The 21,792-nt window shown below is 34.8% G+C and overlaps 1 long non-coding RNA gene across 1 annotated transcript; it reads left to right on the top strand.

Moving 5' to 3' along the window:
* Nucleotides 1-30: 30 nt before the first annotated feature.
* On the top strand, nt 31-19,492 carry LOC108448221. Its single transcript, XR_001864038.1, has 2 exons — nt 31-526; nt 14,997-19,492. It is a non-coding gene; the product is annotated as an uncharacterized LOC108448221 (long non-coding RNA).
* Nucleotides 19,493-21,792: the final 2,300 nt, after the last annotated feature.

The raw sequence follows: 21,792 nt of genomic DNA, 5'->3' as shown, positions 1-21,792 counted from the left end.
TTTTCCCTTTTCCCTTGCTGTGTCCTGATTGTCTGGAGTGGGATCTAGATGAGGGATCCCCCCTGGCGAAGTCACTCATGTGCTGCTGGCTGTGACACATGCTACGTGTGTCGCCTTTGCATGGTCCTGGTTGGGCCACATGCACTTAGCCTGCAGTTTAAGGATTTGCTTTCGTGTGTGTAGTGAGTACTGGAATAAAGCAGGATTTCAAAGGGTACCAGTAGAGTTGACATTTCAGGCCTGCCCTGGGTTTTAAGTGAACCTTAACCAGAGGAAACAATTGTTCCAGGTTAAATGGCCCTAAACTTTCCTTTGTTTCATTAATTGGGATCTTCTGTTTGGTTCTTGTGACAATTCTTTTAAAGAAGCCAGAGGAATAAATCTAATTCATTAATTTCTACCATACTGACTGAAACACTTTTGCTGTTTTACACATGGCTGGAGTTATGTTTAGACTTACTTCTTGTCTTTAGGTTACACACATGAAGTGAACAGAGGGGGCTTGATCCTGCCAGTCCCTTCTCGAGTGAGTAAACGTAGGTCTGTCCTGTTGTTAGAAACTCTCACTACTGGGCCTCTGTTCTGTGTGAAGTCTGATAAAATGGCTTTAGCTGCTCCAGGCCCCCATAAGGCTACCCAAAACAAATGTTGTCATATAATTCTGATTTTCTAAAAGCATGCTATAGGTTTTTTTAGCTAAGCCTCTAATAATTGTAACTTTCTTCTTTGCTTAAATGTTCTTGAGGGAGGAATGACAGCTTTTACATTAAATGTTTCATAGTACTGACGGAGGCACAGATGGAAATTAGTATTTTTTATAGTTTCAGAGAAAATACAATGCACAAACAAGGCAAACAATATAATCCAGACGTCTTATTAATTAAAATCCAGTGTAGGAGTGTATATTTTACTAATATTTGCCTGGGAACTTGGACTCTTAAATTCTGCCAATATCTCCATCACCTCTGAAATTATTGCTCACCTATATCCACAGTGACCCCAAATTGTCAGAGAGAAAGCCTGCCAGTTGTAAATCCACACGGGGCTACAACAGGATTGCAATTTATTATAAAGCAGAAATGTTACTGAAGGCGAAATTGGTGCCTATTCCCAAGTCCACACCTGAAAGGAGCACACTTTCCAGAAATAAAGATGTTACAGAGGTTTGTTTAATATTTTTCATCATATTAGGTAGATTATATTTTTTCTGGATTCTTTTAAACCAACTGTGAATGTTTTTTAAAAAATTGTTTAAAAATAGCAGGGACAACTGAAATTCAGTGCCAACTGAAAAGATTCTATAATGTACTGTCATGCAGACTTTCTGCATGACAGTACATTATAGAATAGTCAAGATAGAGAGATACTTTTTCCTTTTTTCCCCAAAATGATCTAGCTTGGTATAATATTCTTGCTTCCCTCTGAAATGATGTTAATGGGTGCAAAAAATAGTCTTGATGTAATTTAAAAGAGGAAATGAAGGACTATTATAAAACTAAATTTAAAATTATGTCTTAATACTCTGGAAAACAAATACAGAATAGATGTGTTTTGTCGGGAGATCTTATATACCATGTGGAAAGAGCTTATTTTAAACAAGTGTGTCTGTACATTCCTTCAGATAAAAGTGTGCACACTGTAGTTAGAGTCATAGGATGTTTGATCTATTGGTCTACTTATTTTTACCAGAAAATGTTTGTCATATGAAATATTCATAAATAAATTCCAAGAGCATCTGAAATTTATTCATAAAGATAAAGCAAATTTAGAAATCTTAAATGCTACTGATTATGAAGAAGTGTTTGTAAAACACCTAATTCCAAAAATAAAGTTATGACACTAAAAAGATGCTAACCTGCGTACACAATGCGGACAACTTTCCCCTTTCAATTAATTTCTAGTGTCAGAAGGAATAAAAATGAACACAGGAAAAGTATTTCATTCTTTTTCTCCTTAAACTCCTTTAAAATTATCTCTTCACAGAGCCGTACTTAGAAATTGAAAGTACCCTAGGAATCAGTATTTCCACCAAATAATTCTTTTGAAAATGAATATATGTGCCATTTTCCTTTGTTTTTTCAGTAGATAGTTGTGAGTATTGTCATCAGTAAAAAGGAAATAAAAACTAAAACTAAAACATGTTATGAGGCAATAAATGGATGCTTCTATATTTCCGCTAAAACATTTGTATTTTCTTTTAATAGGAAGCCTTCATAAATTATTAAATCACATTTGATCAGGTTAATAATGGAGTTAACTACCAGCAGGTAAAATGCTGTTTTCTGTGTAAGATTTATATGTGAGCCCCCCAGGACACTTCTTATCTCTCTTCTACATTTTTTTTTGTTAACGTAACATTATTCAAACTTTTATTTTGAGAGTATTATAAAAGTAAGACATATGTGTCTGTGTGTTTGTATGCACCAACACACAGAAGCAACTGATATGTCCCTTTTTCACACAAAAATACTTGTGTATAGTTATATATTTAGAAGCATACAAAGGTCTGCTCAGTTTTTGGTTTTGGCACAGTAATTAAGGTGTCAGGATTCAGATATGCTTTAATGCTGAACTTTCAAAATTTAGCATTAGAGCTCCTGGTTCATCTACAACAGGATGGATACTGTGTTTATAGAGTTCATTTTTGACCTTACCTGAGTAAGTACTTTAAGTTAGAGATGCACCTAGAGGGGTAATACATTGAGTTTAATAGGAAGACAGTTAATAACCTTTTTTCATCCTCATGCACTATCAATCATGGCTGTCACCAGTCTGCTGAATCAAAGCAAAAGTGTTCTTCACAGATGACTGATTAGAAACGCAAAATCACAAGATCCATCTTCATGGTCACTTTTATTATAGTCATTTTTAAACTGACAGCAACCTGCTCAGTTTCAGCAGACTGGGCATCACAAATAGTGTCACTCAGTGCAGCTAAGCATGAGAAGATGTTGGCTGGATTATACTTAAAAATAATTAGGCCCAAAGCCTTTTGTGGAAGCAAGAAAAAGGATTTTTGTGGTTCTAGCCCCATCTTTTCAACACCAGCAGTAGCCTACGATCTTACACAACTGGAAAATATTTTCATCCACCTCAAGTGAATAAATCAGTTTTGGTGGGCCTTGGATACTTTTTGGAAACAATACCTTTGTTGGGAAAGTGACCAATGAATTTCAATAGAAACACTCTTAAGCAGAGGCTTAACATTGCATACTGCTATTTGTACAGTGCTGTGATGAACTGTTGGTTTCCAGCCTTCTGAGGAATATTGCAAAAGCTAATTACCTTGTTAACTAGATTTGTTTCAATAACATTGTCTCTTGTTCAAATAAACCAGTGAACAGTTCAATGGTTTAAGGTTATTTATAAATTGAATGGGCTCCAGCAAATTTAAAATCAAAATCGTGTAGGCAAGAGAGAGAAGGAGAGAAAGGGAGAGAAGGAACACTGATACTACAAGTTGTGCTCTGTTCTCGTGTGTTTCCGGAATGCAGTGAAATCTAATGTAAGTAAAGGTAGTAAGTAATGCTGAAAAATGAAAGCTGGTTCGTTTGGAGGTTTTTTGTTTGGTTGGTTTTTGGTTTTTTTTAGAAATATAAATTGCATAAATTGCTATTGCCTCTAAAGAGTGCTTTTCCTGTGTGAAAACTGTAGGATTGGTTCCTTAATGTAAATAAAATCCTTTCCCTCTACTTAATGCTGCTTAACATGAGTAAGAAAATAATAGATTCTGATTTGGAATTTTGATTCAAGGACTGATGGAGTGAGAAGACAGCCAAGACTAATTTTTAAATTAGGTGGAAGCTAAATAGGCCTCCCTCAAAACTCTTCAAAATCTTTACCGGTTTTCAAAATTTAAATTCCACTTCATCTTATGAACACAAAATAACATATTGCACCAGCTGAGCATCGTTTTAGAATTATCTTTAGAAGTGCGGTGAAATGGTGCATCTGGTTTGCCACTTAACTTTAACCCCCAAAAGGTAGTCTGAATAGTAAGCCTGAATTGTGTAGCTGTGATTCCTTTAATACAGCTCATAGGACTCTAAGCTCTGTATATCTAAAACTTTCCTTTAAAACACATTTGGAAACTACAAGTGACTTCAGTGGGCTGCGGTATTGGACCTCTCTTGCAGCGCCCCTTCCCATCCTTCTCTGTCAAACTGGAGGGCAGGACTTTGGTCAAGTAGGGCTCTTCCAAAAGGAAATGCTCTTCATTTCCACCCTCAGACCTCATGCTTGCTTTTAGCACTAGGCCATAAACACACACACAAAGTCACACACTCAGTGGTGATGACATGTTTGCTTACACAAGCATGCAAACACACACAAAGAACATGCTACATGTATGTTAACACTGGCACACAGTCACTGCTTCCTGTATAGTTATGCTGAAACATATATACCAAGCTAATCATGTCAGGAGAATATCTTTATTTAAGGTATCTTTAATAGTTTTGTAATATTTCCATGTACTAAATAACCATGAGACTGAAGAAGGAAAGCAGGAAACAAAGTAGTCAGCTCTATGTCCAGTTGAGATTCACATGCTCTGTAAACAGTTTGATTCCCCTCTTTCCCCCAGCTAATGCTTGTCTTAAGGATATAATTAGCATTGATAATATGGTCCCATGTAGAGACTCCATGTTTGTTGAAGTGGTTTTAACATGCATCTCTATTTTCTGATGAAAAATTGATACACTAATGCTGACTGACATCTGTCTAAAAATCAGAGGCTAAGTATGACTGAATTTAAGTTTCTGAGCATTAATCAAACCTAATCAAGCAAATTAACTAGCAATGTCACTGATAAATAATAGAATCATATTTTAATAATTATGCTTTTGGGGGGAAGACAATTTTTTTTCTCCATTAGATATTTTAAATAGTATATTCTAGACATAAATGGCTAAACAAAGTTGACTGTAAATTATTCCTGTGCACTTTCCTGTGTAGCAAGAACATATTTTAAAGAAATCCTGAGATCTGCAAGTATAACTATCTGCATTAAAGATAAAATAGCACATTTGTTTGGGCCACAAATGCTTTCTAGTTTCAGGTAGAAAAGTTGTTCTTTCTCCTAAATATTAAATAATACTAATCTACTTCCTAAGTTTGTTTTTTACCCAGTTACCATTTTAAGACACTAAGGCAAAGGTGATCACTATAGCTTAACTTAAGCACACAGTAAATCCATGCATCTCTAAAAATGAGCATAAAAGAATAAGGAATGGTAAGAAATTTTGTGGGGTTTTTTCCTGTCACGATGAAAGGAGGCACAGGTAATAATCATGAAAATATTTTTATTACCTTAAGAAAATAGCTACATCAACCTGACTCTCTAAACTTTCAGACTGCATGTGTTGTTTTAGTCTGTATGCTGCATCTTCCCCAGAATGTATTGTTAATTTTGTGCTTGTTTCCTGCCACTACACTTACTTATCCAGAATATTTACTACATAGTAGTATGCAGCATAGAGTTAAATTTAATAGGGGCAGATTTTTAGAAATCATCTTTGCATTAACTATTTTTCCAACTACAATTCTATCTATCAATCCTTATAAGACATGACTGAAGTAAGTACTAAAATACTAATGAGGAAATGTTACAGTAAAACTATTATAACATGTTTAAGTACTGAATGCATATAAATATTTTTTAAGATTTACCAAGATGCAATTCATATAATAAATAAGTAAAAGAATTTGCATCTACTTTAGTGATTACTAATGTAATTGGTGGGAAAAAATACTTAATTGGCAGGTACATGCATGGAAGACAGCAGCTGAAGTACAGCACAACTTTTATCTTAAATAAGCAGATCTACCAAAGTAAATAGGCCAAACAGTATCTGGAAGGTTTCTCTTTCCAAGTGCACTTATCATAAACATATATAGACCCATGAAAAGTTCCCCTCAAATCCTCTAACAGCAAGAAGAGCACTGCAGACAAGAACACTAGGAATTCTTATACCACACCTGCGTTTTTGCTGCCTGAATATGCAGCTATTTCAGTCCTTGCTGCTTTTAAATTTTTTTTTCTCTTTGGTTTCTGAAATGTTCCTTGTAGAAACTTAGAAGGGGGAAAAAGCTTTTCTATGAGCATCAGGTTGCAATAAATGTGTGTATGTGAGAGAGTGTGTGTGCATACAAAGATGTATCAGAAAGACCACTCTGGTCATCTCTCAGCATCTGTTTCCTACCTGGGGTTCAGAAACTCACCTACCACTCACTGACCTTTAAAGGGAAAAGAGCAGGGAGCAGAGGTCATGCAAAACATTTCTATTTGTATATTCAAATTACCAGTATTTAGAATAAAGATCTTGTCCGATATCAATATTCCCAGTTGCTCCCTAGGCAGATAATTTTTACCTTCTCTCAAAAGTTATCGGTATCGGTACCTCTGTGTATCAGTAAGTCCAGATGACTGCTCATCAGGACTTCTGCATTTTTCCTCTGTGTTTTCTAAAATATCAACCACATATTATGAAGTGGGGATTTCCGTTTTGTTGTCTTTTTATTGGTCTGGTTTTTTTTTTTGTCTTATGCTCCTGGACTTGTTTTTATTTTCTGCCTCTTGCAAAATATAATAGCCACAAATCATTGCAGGTTGTCTTTGAATTTATGCTTTATAAGAGCAACACTTTATAGGAAAGATGTAAATATTTCTTTGCCAAATAAGCCAAAACCAAGTATTTTTCTTCCAACAATTAGAAACAATACCTATTTTTTATCCTGCTGCTGAAGGATGCACATAGAAACTTTAATATAAACATCATGGATATGCCAATTATATATTAGATACACTAAAACAAGTGTGTCTAATACAGATTGAAAACAAGAGAAGAGCTATCTTATTTCTCAAGTAACAGATTTAGGGATAAGCACATATACTTTATTTTTCTTCTCTCTTTTATATGTAGTCTAAATCACAGTTTAGATCATAGATCATAGTCTGGTAGGCTAAAAGGAAAAGATTATTTTTGTATAAATGTCCAACTAGGATTTTGGAACCCTGCTGTGGAATGTAAAAGGGGTAAAAAATCCCCCAAATTTCTTTCGCTACAGTAGCGATTTTTTTTTTTTTTTTAATATTTGATCTTTCTTTGTAGCTGTATTTAGGTCCTGTTTTCATTTTTGTAAGGCACTTGGTTTTCCTTTTTTGTAAGCTGTTCTCCCATAGTGCATCTTAGTTTAATTCATTCTTAGCAAAAGAAACACCCAGGTTCAATCTGGAGACCTCCTTCCAACATAATTTAGCTAGACCTTTTCTTAGTAAAGGTTTTCTGGTTTTCATTTTCACTTCATATTCTCAAATAAAAGATCCTTTGTTGTCTACCATTTGATTGGACTTAATGAAAAACACTCCATTTTAACTTAACAGTATTTCCCTTTGAATTTATTATATTTAAGAACACTGTCAAAAATCAAGCATTTAATCTCAGGTTTTTATACTTAAAATTATATTACTATCATATGGTTCAATGAGGTGATGTAGAAAATATATTGAATAGATTTCAAAAAGAAAAGTGAAAAACTAGCCTCATTTTAATATGAAACTAAATACTATGGCTAATGTGCAGATTGGGTATGGTAGTTGACTTTAAAGACTAACATGTGACAGGGTGCCAACAGCTGAATTGTGCAGTATTGACTAAATGAGGTTCACTGATTTGTATTGAGGCTAATATCTTCTTTAAACAATTCCGTGTAAATTGTGCGTATAAAGTCATTGGAAGCTATTTCTCAGGACAGCCTCACTGGCTAGCTACCTGCTGGAGTGAGGAAGATAATCAATAGAAAGAAATAGAGCTGAGCATGAGACTAGGAAGGTTCAGAGCAGTTAGTGCTGATAAAAGTAGATGATGTCAATATTTGGGAATAACACAACTCTAGGATAACAGACAAAAGAGAAGTGCATATGTTGTAGAGTCTTCAAACAGGGGCAGAATTAATGCATAAGTGGCAGATGTTGCCCCAGGCTGCAAAAAGACATTATTTATTCCAGGTATTGTTAAATTCCTAGCAATACACCTCTGCTCAATATAGTATATTAAAATTATATCTAGCAATGAGAGAGCTAGAATACCTTTTACATGAGTTGAAATTCTCAGATATAAAGAAGCTGATGCACTCTGTTGTTACAGAGCATTTTCCACACGTCTCCTTTACCTCATAAAGAAGAGCCTCTGCCAGAAGAGTCCTGCAAAAACAGTGCTCAGTGCTCTCTAATTAAATGAATATTTAGAACCAAGATTTAAAAGAGTAACAAGACCAAAATGTAATGGCATAGTTTACCAGAAATCAATTCTTTGCTTGTAAAGATGTTGACATCCTTGAGTCTACCCTCTTCCCCCTCCCTTTTTTTTTTGTGTTTAAGGATTATTGAAACAAAAAATTCCCAATGCTCATTCAAATTTATAATATGGTGAATGCTTTTAGCTATGGTGTCTTTATTGGTAGTGAAGTATTGGTACATTTTTGCTAATTTAATAGTAGAAATCAGTTTTCCTCTTGCTGTCAGGCGATGAATTTTTGTTCTTCTATGCTGATCTCTCTGTTGATGTATTATGACATAGTCTGTCAACATGAACAGATACGTGAAAGGGAGATTGGGTGACTGAGACATGCAACCTGAATATGGCTCCTCTTCAATTTTAAGTGTACTATCATGTTTGGATACAGTCAGTAGAAACGTATGATTTTTTTTTTCCTCTAAAGAAAGCTATTATTTTGAGGTAATTTAAGCAAAAGCAAAACAGGTGGAGTGTGACAAGGTCCTAAAAGCAGAATGAATGAGGTAACTCCAAAACATATGCATGCGAGCTTAAAAAACTTTCACTTCTAAGTTACAGCCCTTTAAAACTAGCATTTGCAAAACACAAAAGTTTTTGTGTAAGAAGAACCAGTCCAGGCTTATCTGATTATTAAATATTGCTATCTTTTCTTAAAAAAAATTAAATAATTCCCCAAGCTTTACATGGTTTGTTGTCACAGATGTTTTTATTGTTTGGTGTTAGATATCTGGATTACATCAAGTAGGTGATTACTATGTCAGCTAAAAAGGTCAAGTTCCATACTTTTTATTTCAAACCATCATAAAGAAACCTTTCTATAATGACACACTTGTCTATACTGTAGATCTCCCTCTGCTCGATTTAAAAAAAAGCTTTTATCAGACACATTGCTTAACATGAGAGAATTTCATAGTTTGATAGTTAATAAAGCATCTATATTCATACTTAAGAGAAATACCTGTGTACTGAAATAATTAATTTTTTCAAAGCAAACTTCTTATTAAAAGATCGTATTTTATCACTAAATATACAATTATTGCAATAGAAGTTGTTATTATTAGAGTGATGTGCCATAAAAAGCTTCTTAGACTTTTTTTTCAGGTTGCTATTCTTTAGTTGTCAGATGTGGCATCATTCTATCCTAAAATTACAAGAATTCATAAGGTTGCTCTCTAATACTTAACTCTAAAGAAATCTTCATTTCAAATAAGCATGCATTTTGATTTGGGACATCGTCAAAAATATTTAAAGATATATACATCAACTAATTTGTTAATCTTGTGCCACTTTTAACATTTGTCACACATATAGACCAGGAAATTGGCTCCATCTCATTCTAGCTCTGTGTTGAATTAAAAACCTCTACTGCAAAGAAGAGCATGATGTGGGGAAAGAATAAATTTAGTTCTTTCCTTAGTAATGCACATATATTTCCATACATTTCACATCCTAAGGGAGCCTGTGAACGCATTCAATAAATACAAAACTGTAATTCCAGGAAAAGGGAATTTTATATTATAAATTTCGCATAGTACTTTGTTCTTAAAAGATCCGAAATTAAAAATGTCATTATGTTTTTTATTCTTTTATAAAATACAGGATATAGAAAAAAAAGGGAAGACATTGAATTTTAGGGTCATCAGTATTTCTGAGGGTATTAGGTGACTTAGAACAAAAAATATATATTCTACAATGGAACTTGTAAATTAAGAAAATTGTGTCCAGCCCAACTAGTTCTACCTTACATATACTGAAATCAAAATCATATATGTAAGCATTTGTATCAAACGATTGCCTATCTTCACCTTATATATTAAGGTCAGTGAAAAGAGCAGTTTATGGATAAAGGGCAATAATAAAGAGGTAGCCTTTAAACATGATTAGTTGGTGTCTATTAAAGATGTGTTAAAATGAAATATATACTGCAGGTGAAGGAAATTACTAACTCCTCTTAGGATGATGGACTTGCTATATGTGTATTTCACTATACCTTTAAAATATTTGTGAATTTGACTGCATTCTGAGGAGACAGAGCAATGTGGTAGATTTATGAGGGTCTGACGGAAACAGGGCTAGGAAAGATTATGGCATACTTGTTTAGAAAAACTGAGAACTGAAGGTTCCTGATTTACACTGACATATACCTAGATGAAACTATAGTTTGCAAATTGCCTAGAGGAGTTATCTTTTATTAAGTGTTTGATGGGTACAGAAATGTACATATCTATTCTATAACAGTCTAGGAATACTGATACAATATTTGCAAAAAAATTTTTAATGTTCTTGGATTTTCTTAAATATTTTCATTTTTATGGTCACCTCACCCAACCCTGTGCTGAGCTCCTGTGCCTGCCTAACAAGCCATATGCTTAGTTTTGTTGCATTATTTTGAATTCTTGGGATAGCATTGTGCTGAAATGTTCTCTGCACTGCAGGACTAGGAGAGATCAAACCACAGCTTAGGTGCTTTTTACCTTTTTCAACAGCTTACCAACATATTTGACACTTTCTGCATCTTAATAGTTAGAAAAAGGTGTTAAAATCCCCAACATTCACAATTAATGCATTTCCAAAGGCTTTCAAGTTTGCGACTACATTGTGATGCCATTACATATGTTTCATTTGAAATTAGACAAGGAATAACAAAGCGTGCAGTTTTACCAAGCACTGCAAAGAAACCCTGAAAGACTGGTAAGTTTTCTACTCAGATCAAATTTCCTTGTTTTATTCTGACTGATACACGGTAGATGACTTGTCTAGGAGGAGGTGGGGGGCAGGTTTGCTTTGCACTATAATTTCTGGTACATTAACTTCCTTTTTCTTGAGGAGATGTTACTTTTTAATCTTATTTTAAATCTTTATTATCATAGGAAAAATGTGTATTAGTACAATCCTACTTTCATAATTCATATTTTATTAATGCAATTAAAATTGGTATTTACTGATGCTTTAGCAACAAAATTATGAATTTAATATCAATTTAACAATGGATGATGCTATGCATTCTAGTTCTGTCAGCATTTTTTCAAGCCAGGTGAATGCATTATACAAATATTCGGCAATATTTTACATAATAATCTACCTATTAAATGGGAAGCTTTTTCAGGCTTGTGTGTGCAGTTGGTCACCGATTATATATAAAAAGTTTTTTTCCACAAAGATGTGGAAACAGGATTAAAATATTTTAAAGATTTCACAGGCTTCTAATAATGACATAATAAGCACTATCTGTTAGTGTAAGCTTTTGATCAGCAACAGAGAAAACAAAGTTTATGATCAGACAACTATTTATGCTTTCATTATGCAAATATGTTCAGTGCATTGATAGCTTTAACAAAAATTTTCTGAGTCATAGCATTATATGAAGAGCTGTACATTTGTGATAAGGAACATGAACTGACCCATTTTCATCAGAAACTTGCATAGTTTTCTTAAATCATTATTTTATCAGATCTGGGCAGGGATGTCTGGATCTTTCTGGATGTTTGGATAGTTCCTAGCATAATATAATATGTAGTGGAATATAAGGAAATAATTGGCGCTTGTTAGTTATAAGCAGCACTTGTTAGCATAGGCTTTCTAGCATGCCAACAAGCAATTAACCTCAGCATCAGTCAATCACCTTTTCCTAGTTAACTCGCATTACACTTTGAGGACAGCTGCCATCTTCTTGTGGAAAAATACATGTAACTATGCCCCTGACTGTCATGTGAATTTTAGACCAGTGTAACTTTATTCTATCCAAAAGAGTTAGAGCTTTCTAAACAGTAGGGTAATCAAGAAAATTATTTTTCTTCCATGGCTGTAAATTAGGAGTAAGTGCACCTAATTCATTGGAGCTGCATCTGCTTAAAAGTGTGGCACTGAAATTGGAATCAATCTTTTTTTTCTGTACCTAAGAGGTGAAAGTGTAGAAGTGTACATAAGTCAATCAATGCAATGATGTTGCTTAGCAATGTAAATGCAAAAGAGTAGATTGCTGATGCCAAGAAATTTGTACCCACGTATTGCACCTGTCAGTGAATGGGAGGTTGCATTGCAACTGCACTGCAGTGTGGAATTAATGCCCTAATTAGACTTCTTCATCTCTATTAGGTATGCCTGACAAGACAATATGGTAAGGTTATTTATCAGCTCATCATTGCAATGGGTGGCAGGAGTAACTGATTTTGTTATTTTTTACTCTTTTTGTTTGGTTGGTTTTTTTTAAGACACAGCAAATACTTTAAATCCATTTTTGATAGGAATAGATGACCAGAAGAGAGTTTATGTGTGTTATTTGTGTAGAAGAGGGAGGTTGATGGTGGGTTAATAAAACTGTTTTTTCCCATTTCCCTACCTGGAAGAGTGATTTTCTTGGAAGAAAAGTACGGAAGAACTGAACTGTGATTTAAAGCACATCATTTTATTTCAATAGCAGGAAGCAACTTCCATAAATGACAACTTTTTTTCTTTTGATAACTCCAGTGAAATACAGAGATGACACCTGTATGAAGCATTATTTTTAGAAAGAGGGACTGGGACATTTCTTCTCCCTTGACTATCAAAATGACATATAAATATCATTTCTTTTACTTTTTCTGTGAGTTTTGTGACTTGTGCCTTGGTGTGTGACTGCGATGTGCATTTTTTGTTGACAGATGTGAATAAGGTATAGAGAGTACTAAATAAAAGTGTGCTTGGTCCAAATAGGCAGCAATATGCAGCACAACTTAAGGGAAAACAAAAAAAAAACCTGAACCAAACCCAAAACCCCAACCAATCACAAAAACTCCCCCCCCCAAAAACCAAACCAAACCAACCAACCAACAAAAAACAACAACAACAGCAACAAAATCACAACACAAAAAATCCCCCCCAAAAACCAAACCAAACCAAACCAAACCAAACCAAACTGAACCAAACCAAACCAAACCAACAAAAAAACAAAACAGAAAGAAAAAGGTGGATTCACTGTAAACTTATTTCTTCCTGGTCAGTACATTAGGGAACAAACTGAACAACATGGAGTATTTTTCCAATGAGTGACGAAAACAAAAGAAGGAGAGAGTTGATGCCTGTAAGGTATTTTAACACTGTTCTTAAGAGTTTTACGTATTCAATTCTGAATAAATCTTTCAATTATGAATTGCTGTCTATCCAGCTCAGGTGAGGAAACCATAGAATAGGAGTTCCTTTTTTTGTTACAGAAGTTTAGTTATTGTTGCTTAACATTTTCCATGTTTTGCTGACAGAAATTCTTTGGGGAATGTTTAAAGAATGGACTCTTCAATGGATTTCTTTGGGGTATTCTTTTCAAATCGTCCCCGTGGAAATCATCCTGAGGCATATTTGGATCTTAAGTCACTTTATACTGTAATAAGTCACCCTGAAAGGTTCCTACTAGTAGCTGGGAATTACCTTAGTGATACTAGTCGCTTTTCAAATATAAAATCATCTGTTGGTGAAACAGTCCTATAATAGTAAAATATAACTAGGTTTAACTTGATTCTTGATAATATGTTTTCTTCTAACTATAGCTATATGTAGCTATAACTACAACTTTAATCTTGCCCTAAGCTTCTGATCACTTTTCTTGGTACCAGAATTTACATTCCCAGAGCAATCCCCACCCCCTCTGCTGAGTTACCTATTTAAATTAGTTGGGTACACCCTGGCTGAGTTGAGTAAAGAAGTGGCTCCACAAGCAGCTTCACCTGCAGCTCTGAAGGAGCAGTAATCTTCGTCTGGGGTGTGACATTTAGCTAGAACAGACTGAAACTACTTCCTTTGGTAGCTGGCAGTGTTATGGTCAGAAAGCATAGTCAGGCTATACTTATATGAAGTACTAACTCGTGCCAATGCAGAAATATAAGATACTGCAGAATCAGGATACAACTTTTTCAAATGTTACGTAAACTTCATGGCGCAACCCTGGTACCATAGGAAGCTATAGGAAGCTATCTTTTGTGTGCAACTATTATATGCCTCAGGAGAGCAAAATGTTTTGGACTATATTTCTGCTTAAACTATTAAGCACACTACTGGAAAAATTCTTAAAAGGAAACTGGATTATTTGGATTAAATTATGATAATTATTTAAGAACATGAAGAAATGTGAGGGGAAGTAGAACCATGTGAAGCAGAAGGAAGTGTCGTCACTGGTAAAAATGAGGTGAGAAAATGTTATATTTTGGTAATAAAACATGTTTCCTGGTAGTACTTTTGCTGAAGTCAGCATTATGAAGCAGACCTATGATGATCATTAGTTATGTAAACTCATAATCCAAACTCATATGTGTTGCAAGCCTGGAAAATTTGTTAACTTTGTCCTTTTAGACTAACTGGTGATTTTACTCATATTTAAAATGATAGATACAGGGAGAATAGGACAATTCTTTCTTTGTTTTGCCTCAATAACTACCCGATTGCCTCTTTGCTTAGTGAGTTAGAGAATCTTTTTGGCCATTTAACTTGTCTCTTCAGTATGTTCATGTAGTGCAGTAGTTTTTCCTCTTGGTTATTAAGACCAGCCATAAAAATCCATTTTAAATGGTGACTTAAGAAATATATCCTTGTCAATAAACATGAATTTGTAGCCTTAGTCATCTTTGATGATTAAAATATATGTTTGCAAAACATAAAATGGTATTAATTATTCAGTCTAAGTGCTCTATTCTGATACTTTTTTAGTACTTACACCACATTTTCTTTTCCTAGGTATCTTTTTAGTGCTGAAATGGACACACTAATTGTGAACCATGTGGTAAGGAGCTCCTTCTAAAACATGCAGTAGCATATTTACCGGAATTTAACAGGCTGTGTACTTTAAAGCTTCTCTTGCCTGTAATCATGTGAAAAAACCTTGCAAGTCACATTACCAGCTCGAGATCCAGCACAGCACATCACAGCAGCATTGAAACAGCCCCTGCCACTAGGCAAGGGACAGAAAGGAGATGGTGACCTGCAACAGGATGAGAGACCTTGCCTACCAGGATTTGCTCACAGTTATGCTTCTGGCAACTAACATTTCCATTTTACTCAAAGCTTCTACATCTGTGTCATCAGAAAAAGCCCCATGAGTGGTGGCAGAGCAAACTGTAGCCTTCATTTTCAAGTTCGAAAAGAAAAAATTATTTACATGTCTAAATCCTGGAACCGGCTGTTCAGAGGTCACTCTTTGTTGCCCACTGCTATAAACCATTAAGGCTTCCGAAAGCTGTGAAAGAAATGGGACATAGTCTAGGGCAGAAAAGTCTTATTGTTTTAAATTTGTTTAAATTCTATTTCATTGTATTATATGATTTTTTTCCTACCAGAGGAACATGGAAGATGGGATGTTTCTGTCGTTGCTTACAATGAATGACTACATAAAGTGTCTGTCAGAGCTTGCAGGACACATCTTTGACCCTTCTTAAGATTGTTTTAAACTGAAGGAGATTATCTTTTAATTCATTACGATCACAGACTATTTATTAAGGAAAATTATTGATTCATGCAATGAATTTTACTGTTTTATCACCCTTCCAACTCAGTATTTATTTATCTTTTTGGATACAAATGTAAGTAAATGTTTAACTATGTGTTTTAATGTTGCACTGTCTTTTTTTTCCTTTCCTGGTTTAGACATGTTTTCCTGAATCAAGCCCTTGAATTTAGTGACAATTAGTACAATTTCCAGACACATCAGTAAGAGTTTCTGTACCAAGTGAGAGAATGTAGATGTTAAGGGGAAGCACAAGTAATGACTTTTTTTTTCCATTCACAAAGGAAGCACTAAGACATCAAGGTTATTCAACAGAAATGAATAAATGCAGCCTGGAAAGTTATTATTTTTCCAAACTACAAGAGGATCTCTGAAATAATAAAGATAATATAAACAAAAAAACCTAGAGAAATTGTCTAATTTTCTTAAAAAATAATGGGAAACAAAAAAAGACTTTTCACAGTGAAGAAAGTCTTCAGGCAGGGGAAAAAAAATATTTGTTTGACAGATTGCTTAGGGTAGCTTGAAAGAATCATCCAGGGCCTGTTCTTTGCTGCTACTTCCGAAGTGTGTTGGGCATTTAATCGTAGTTGCCCTATCTGCAAATAGAAGATGATAATGCCCACTTTTTTCTAGTGTAGTGCAGTGCAGTCTCTAGAAGTTTCACAATGAAAGAGAAAGGTGTTTCATAGTGTATTTAAAATTGCCTATTGGACCTCATGATTTTAAAATAAAAGTTTGGACTACACATCCTGAAAGAGGTGGTTCTCTAAGGCAGTGAAGGCAAAGTTTAAATGCGGTGTTTATTGGATTTGCTTTGTTTTTTGTTGTTTTTTTTTTTTAACTGTTTAATGGACACATTTTTGGTATCATCCCTGGAACATGCAGGTCTCTGGAGCCTGAGAGAAAGGAGGGTTGCTGTGAATAAAAAAGCCTCTTTTAGGAGATCCCATCATTATCAGAATTCTGTCATCCTCACAAAAACTTGAAATTAGTATGGCCCATGTCTTTATTTCAGCTACTGAACTTTCAGCAACATTTTGTCTGGCTAACATCTTAAATGCCATGTCTTTCCCATTAGATAAGAAGGCTGGTTTAATTATTATTTCTTGACAGAACAAAATAAAAAAAGAAAAAGAGACTTGTGTTGTGAATCTCCTGTAGAGAATTTTGGTGACAGAAAAGAACTGTTGCTATATGGCTGTGCATATTTTATGATACAGGAAAGGAAATTAACAGGAAATTAGTGGAACCTGTAGAAAACCTATATAAATATAAAATACAACAAGCCAATAGCCTCTCCACGGTTTATTCTGGCAGTACTAATCACATTTATTCTGACAACGGGCAAGGAGCGTGCTGAGGGTGGTGTGTCTCCTGACCCCTGCCCCATGTTGCCAGCCTTTAGCTCTGCTCAAGTGTGGCTGGTTGTCACCACAGAGCTATGCAATGGGACTGTGAAGAAGATTTGTCCTCTGGCATATCCTGTACCTTGACCCTGAGTGTAGCTCTGTGCTCTTGCAAACAGTCTTGAAATGTGTTCTGGCCTGGAACAAGGGCCCAAGTTTATAAGGCTAGAGACATAAAAAACCCCATAATTTGATTCCTGTCTGAAGCTTTCAGCATCTAGGGTAGGAAAGAAAATTAACAAACCAGATACAGAATTAAGATGTTTTAACATAATATCAAAAGTGGGAATGCAACATTTTTCTCTTTAGGTTATCAGTGAAGGGGCAATAGTGTCTGTTACCTGCATTTTTGCCAGTGGTAGGTGCCAGCTCACAGCTGAAGCACAGGTCTATGAAATGGTTGTCATATACCACTGACATGCTCACGAGATGCCATCAAATGTATCAGGCTCTATTATAAAAGAAGAAACCATAATTACTATATGATAAAAATGGATATGTTATAATTGTTGGTAAAGACTCAAATAGAGACAAACACTTGATAACAATTTGTTATCTGTCTTTAATTAAACCCAGAGTGATTTAAATAAATAGGAGCATCTTTGGGGCTTATGTTTTAATTGTGAAAATGACTAACTTGTGTATGTTTTTATTTCAAGTAACTTTAACTGCAATACTTGCATAAGTTCAAGAAGCAGAATTTCATTACATCTGGTGATTATTTACTTTCATTAACAGTTAGAAAACACAGAATTAAAAAATAATTACTGAAAACTTGATTGAACATAATAGAGAAATTTAGGTGAATAATGTGTCTATATGGAACCTGAAAATTTCAACATGAATAAAAATAAAATAAAAAATAAATAGAGAAAACAGTCATGGAGCTACAAATGTGATTTCCTACTATTCCAGCCGGTTTATATATCAAGAGTAGATGTATATAAACTGCTTTTGAAGATATTTTCAATTTTTTGAAATTAATATATGTGCTACTGAGATTGAAGCTGTTTACTTTCAATTCACTGTGAATCCCTAAACCAGGTTAAATACACAAGGAGACCTAGTATGTTAATTCAGGGATAAAAACATGTTTCCAATTGGTCATATCAGGTCTGGCAGTAAAACATTTTCAGACTTAAGGAGATGCATGACTCACCTGAGGATGAGGTATGTTAAATAATTTACAAGTTGGACACTTTCCAAATCATGAGTTCTATCATTCTGATATCCTTAAAACCCACTAAATTGACTTGCAGTCCACTACCCTCTAGCAGAGAATTACTCAGAAGCCTCATTAGATCAACAGCAAGCCTATAAGTGTACTTCTTTACAATGTGACATGACCATCCTGTCTCCTGTCTTAGACATGAAAACATAATAATAATAATAATAATAATATTGAATTACCAGTATCTAATTTAATAAATAAAAGGTTTTAATAATTTGGTATGTATCTAATATACTGAAATTCAGAATTATTAATGCTGGCCCAAAATATCAGATTGTGTCACAAAAAAGTGATTTTGCTGTATCGTTACAGATGTTCAGACTATGCAAACAACAGGTTGCTATACGTTTAAAACTCCAGTGGTACAAGAATGTGCACATGTGCACAGCAGATCACTGGTTATTGCAGTAAAGGCACTCTCTGCTTCTGCTATATATTTTCCCAACTGATATGCTCTTTTTTTTTTTTTTTGAGGTTGTCATATGGTATAACACTTTTACTAGTTGACTCCTCCCACTTTTCTTCAAACCACATCCTGATTTTTGGCCTCAGAAACTAAACATATGCACAACTTGCAGAACAACACATGATATTGTTTCTGTATAACATCATACCAGCTGGGATATAAATTCTTACAGACAATTTTATGTGAATGAAAAATACCTACATTAAGACATTTTCCATAGTTATGCAATACATACCACAGTAGAGCATATGGTTTAGAGTCAGAGATCCTCACTTAGAAATAAAACAAAAGTCTCAAGTCATGCCACAGATCTTCAGACAATATATATAATTTTGAATAGACCATTCTAATTTGTCTCTATTTTATTTCTTACTTCTTCTATTCTGTTTTGTATTTCTGAAATCCAACCGCTGCTAGTTTGTGGGCATGGACCTTTAAATTTTATCAATTTCATTTATTTGGTATCAAGTCCAATAAAATTATTATTTAACTAAGGAAAAGGTAATTTATGATGAAATTTTAACTTGTATCATGATTTGAAGATATGCCAGTAGGCATGATTCATCATTTTTGGGTAATATATTTCACCTTCATTTTCATTAGTAAAAACTAATTTGTTTCTGATTTTTCAGTGTTCAGCTTATTTATTTATTTATTTATTTGGGGTGATGGTGGGAGTAGTTGGGTGTGTTGTTACATTCCCCTTCAGGATAAAGAATCTGCATATGAGGGTTTTCTCCCATAATCTATAACCTTTAATCAAGTAATACTCAACCCTCCTTTTTGATAATCAAAGACATTGAGTTTATGCTTTTACAGCAAATAATTTTCTTCTGCTCTCAAATTAATTTTAAATGCAATTTTGTGAAGTCTCCATTTCTTTTTCCACCATTCTCATCAAAATATGGACAACAGATCTGTGGAATTTATTCCAACAGCTGCGTCAGGATTCGAGGATTACATTCTGTGTTCATGCAGCTTCATGGTGGGAGCTCATGCTGAGTTGCTGGTCCCATAAATCCTTGTAGAGTTGAGGCATTCCATGTCACTGTATCCCATTTTTGGGGTATTTTTGGGGGGTGAAATCTATTTGTATTATATTTAACTATGCGTTTATCTCTCCTAAAATGCTCATTTCTTGCAATGGGCCTAGCTGATAAAGAGATCTCCTCTTCCTTGGTTTCATGATTCTGTACTCACTGAGAAATCTTTCTGTCATCCTCAGATCCTTAGCATGGTAATTTGTATTTGCACCTCTGGATCACTGCTGGGAATACTGAATAGCACTGGGCCTAGTACAGATGCCTGCTGGAAACAATTTGAAACAATTCAATATTAATTTTCTTTTTAAAGTGTCTTTTGATGATCTGCTGGCCAGATCTTGATTGAAATTTTGTACATTGATACTGTGTAGCAGATCTTTTATTTTCTTAATAAAATTATCATGCAGCATTTACAAAATTTTATTATGCATTTCTCAATTAAACAAAGAGAAGTAAAGAATCCCATGGACAGGTGAAAAAAATCTGTTGACCGCATAACAGAAAAAACACTCAGGATTAATATTCTTCAATTTTCTCTGCTCATGTAACTTCCTTTCAAAACATTTCATATATAAATAGTACTGTTCATCTTTCAGAACTGGCAGCCTGACATATCTATCTCAAAATGTGCAGGGGCTTTCTGAATTTATTGAAACTACCTCTGAGAAGCTTACAGAACTGATGCCAGACACTGGTGTATGCACTTTCTTCAGTTGTATTTAAGATGTTTTGCTAACAGTTTATCTCTCAGATTGGACAATGTATGCTTTACAATTTGCCACAAAACCCAACTTAATAAAATGGAAGAAATATTCTTAACTAATTCTTAATTCACCTTTTGGCAGACATATCTTGTTTTCATTTCTGTCTGTAAAAGCAACAGCACTGCATCTATTATGTTGACAGATAGAGGTACATCTAGAATCCTCCCAAAACTTCAGTATTTTCATAGCTTCCCTCCTTCTCACCCTCCAGTATTTAAGGTTAATGTGCCTGAAAGGTGCTTGCAGTTTTCCAAGTGAAGAAAAAGGAGGGAGTGAACTTTGAGTCAACTAATTTAAAATGTCTCCCTTTCTTCCTTTGGACCCTTCTCCCTTCCGGAAGAAAGTCCTGGTGAAATTTATTAGCAAGAAATTTCCAAGCAGTTTATTATTTTTTAAGCAAATCTAAAGCTTTCGGATTTATTGGACTTTTCTGTCTTTTGTGTAAGTTGAATATCACAGCTAATAGCACAGTAATAATTACATGTCATTCTCTTTATCCTCTTTGTGCACTGCCAATCTGCAAAGGTGTCTCATTTCACACATCATTTGTGACGTCCTCTGGTAATACCACATATTTTGGGGAATAGCTGGTGAATGTAGTCATTAATCTCCATTTTGAGATGTCTAGTTCCAGATTCTGGACCCAGCTCTATAACTGTTCAATGCACAGAGCTCAAGACTATGCCCAGATCCCAAGAGAAAGAGTACAGGTAACTAAAGTTCAGGACTGTAGGATTTGCCAGTCCTTCATCCAAGCTGCAGTCACCACAGCCCAGTGTAGGAAAGAGGATTCCCCTATTGGTCTGCAATTAGTGACCCATAGGGTCCCTGCAACAGGTGGGAATTGGTGTTGATGGGATACTCTGGACAGTCTGCCCACATAGTGGAAAGAAAGAAAGCTATTCTGATGGTCCTATTGCATTCAAGACAGCTAGTACAAAGGAGCACTGTTAATTCCTACTGAGGCAAAGCAGCCACAATTCAACAATGATCCAGACCTGACCAACACAGAGACAGCTTGTGAAATTGAAAAACAGGAACAAAACAAAAAGTACTATATGTGTCTGAGAAATCTTATCAAGCCTGGCAGAGATATTTATTGCTCCCAGATGACTGA

This window comes from Corvus brachyrhynchos, unplaced genomic scaffold (genome assembly GCF_000691975.1).
Source record: "Corvus brachyrhynchos isolate BGI_N302 unplaced genomic scaffold, ASM69197v1 scaffold227, whole genome shotgun sequence".
Taxonomy (NCBI): Eukaryota; Metazoa; Chordata; class Aves; order Passeriformes; family Corvidae; genus Corvus; species Corvus brachyrhynchos.
This window is presented reverse-complemented; position numbering and strand designations above follow the sequence as displayed.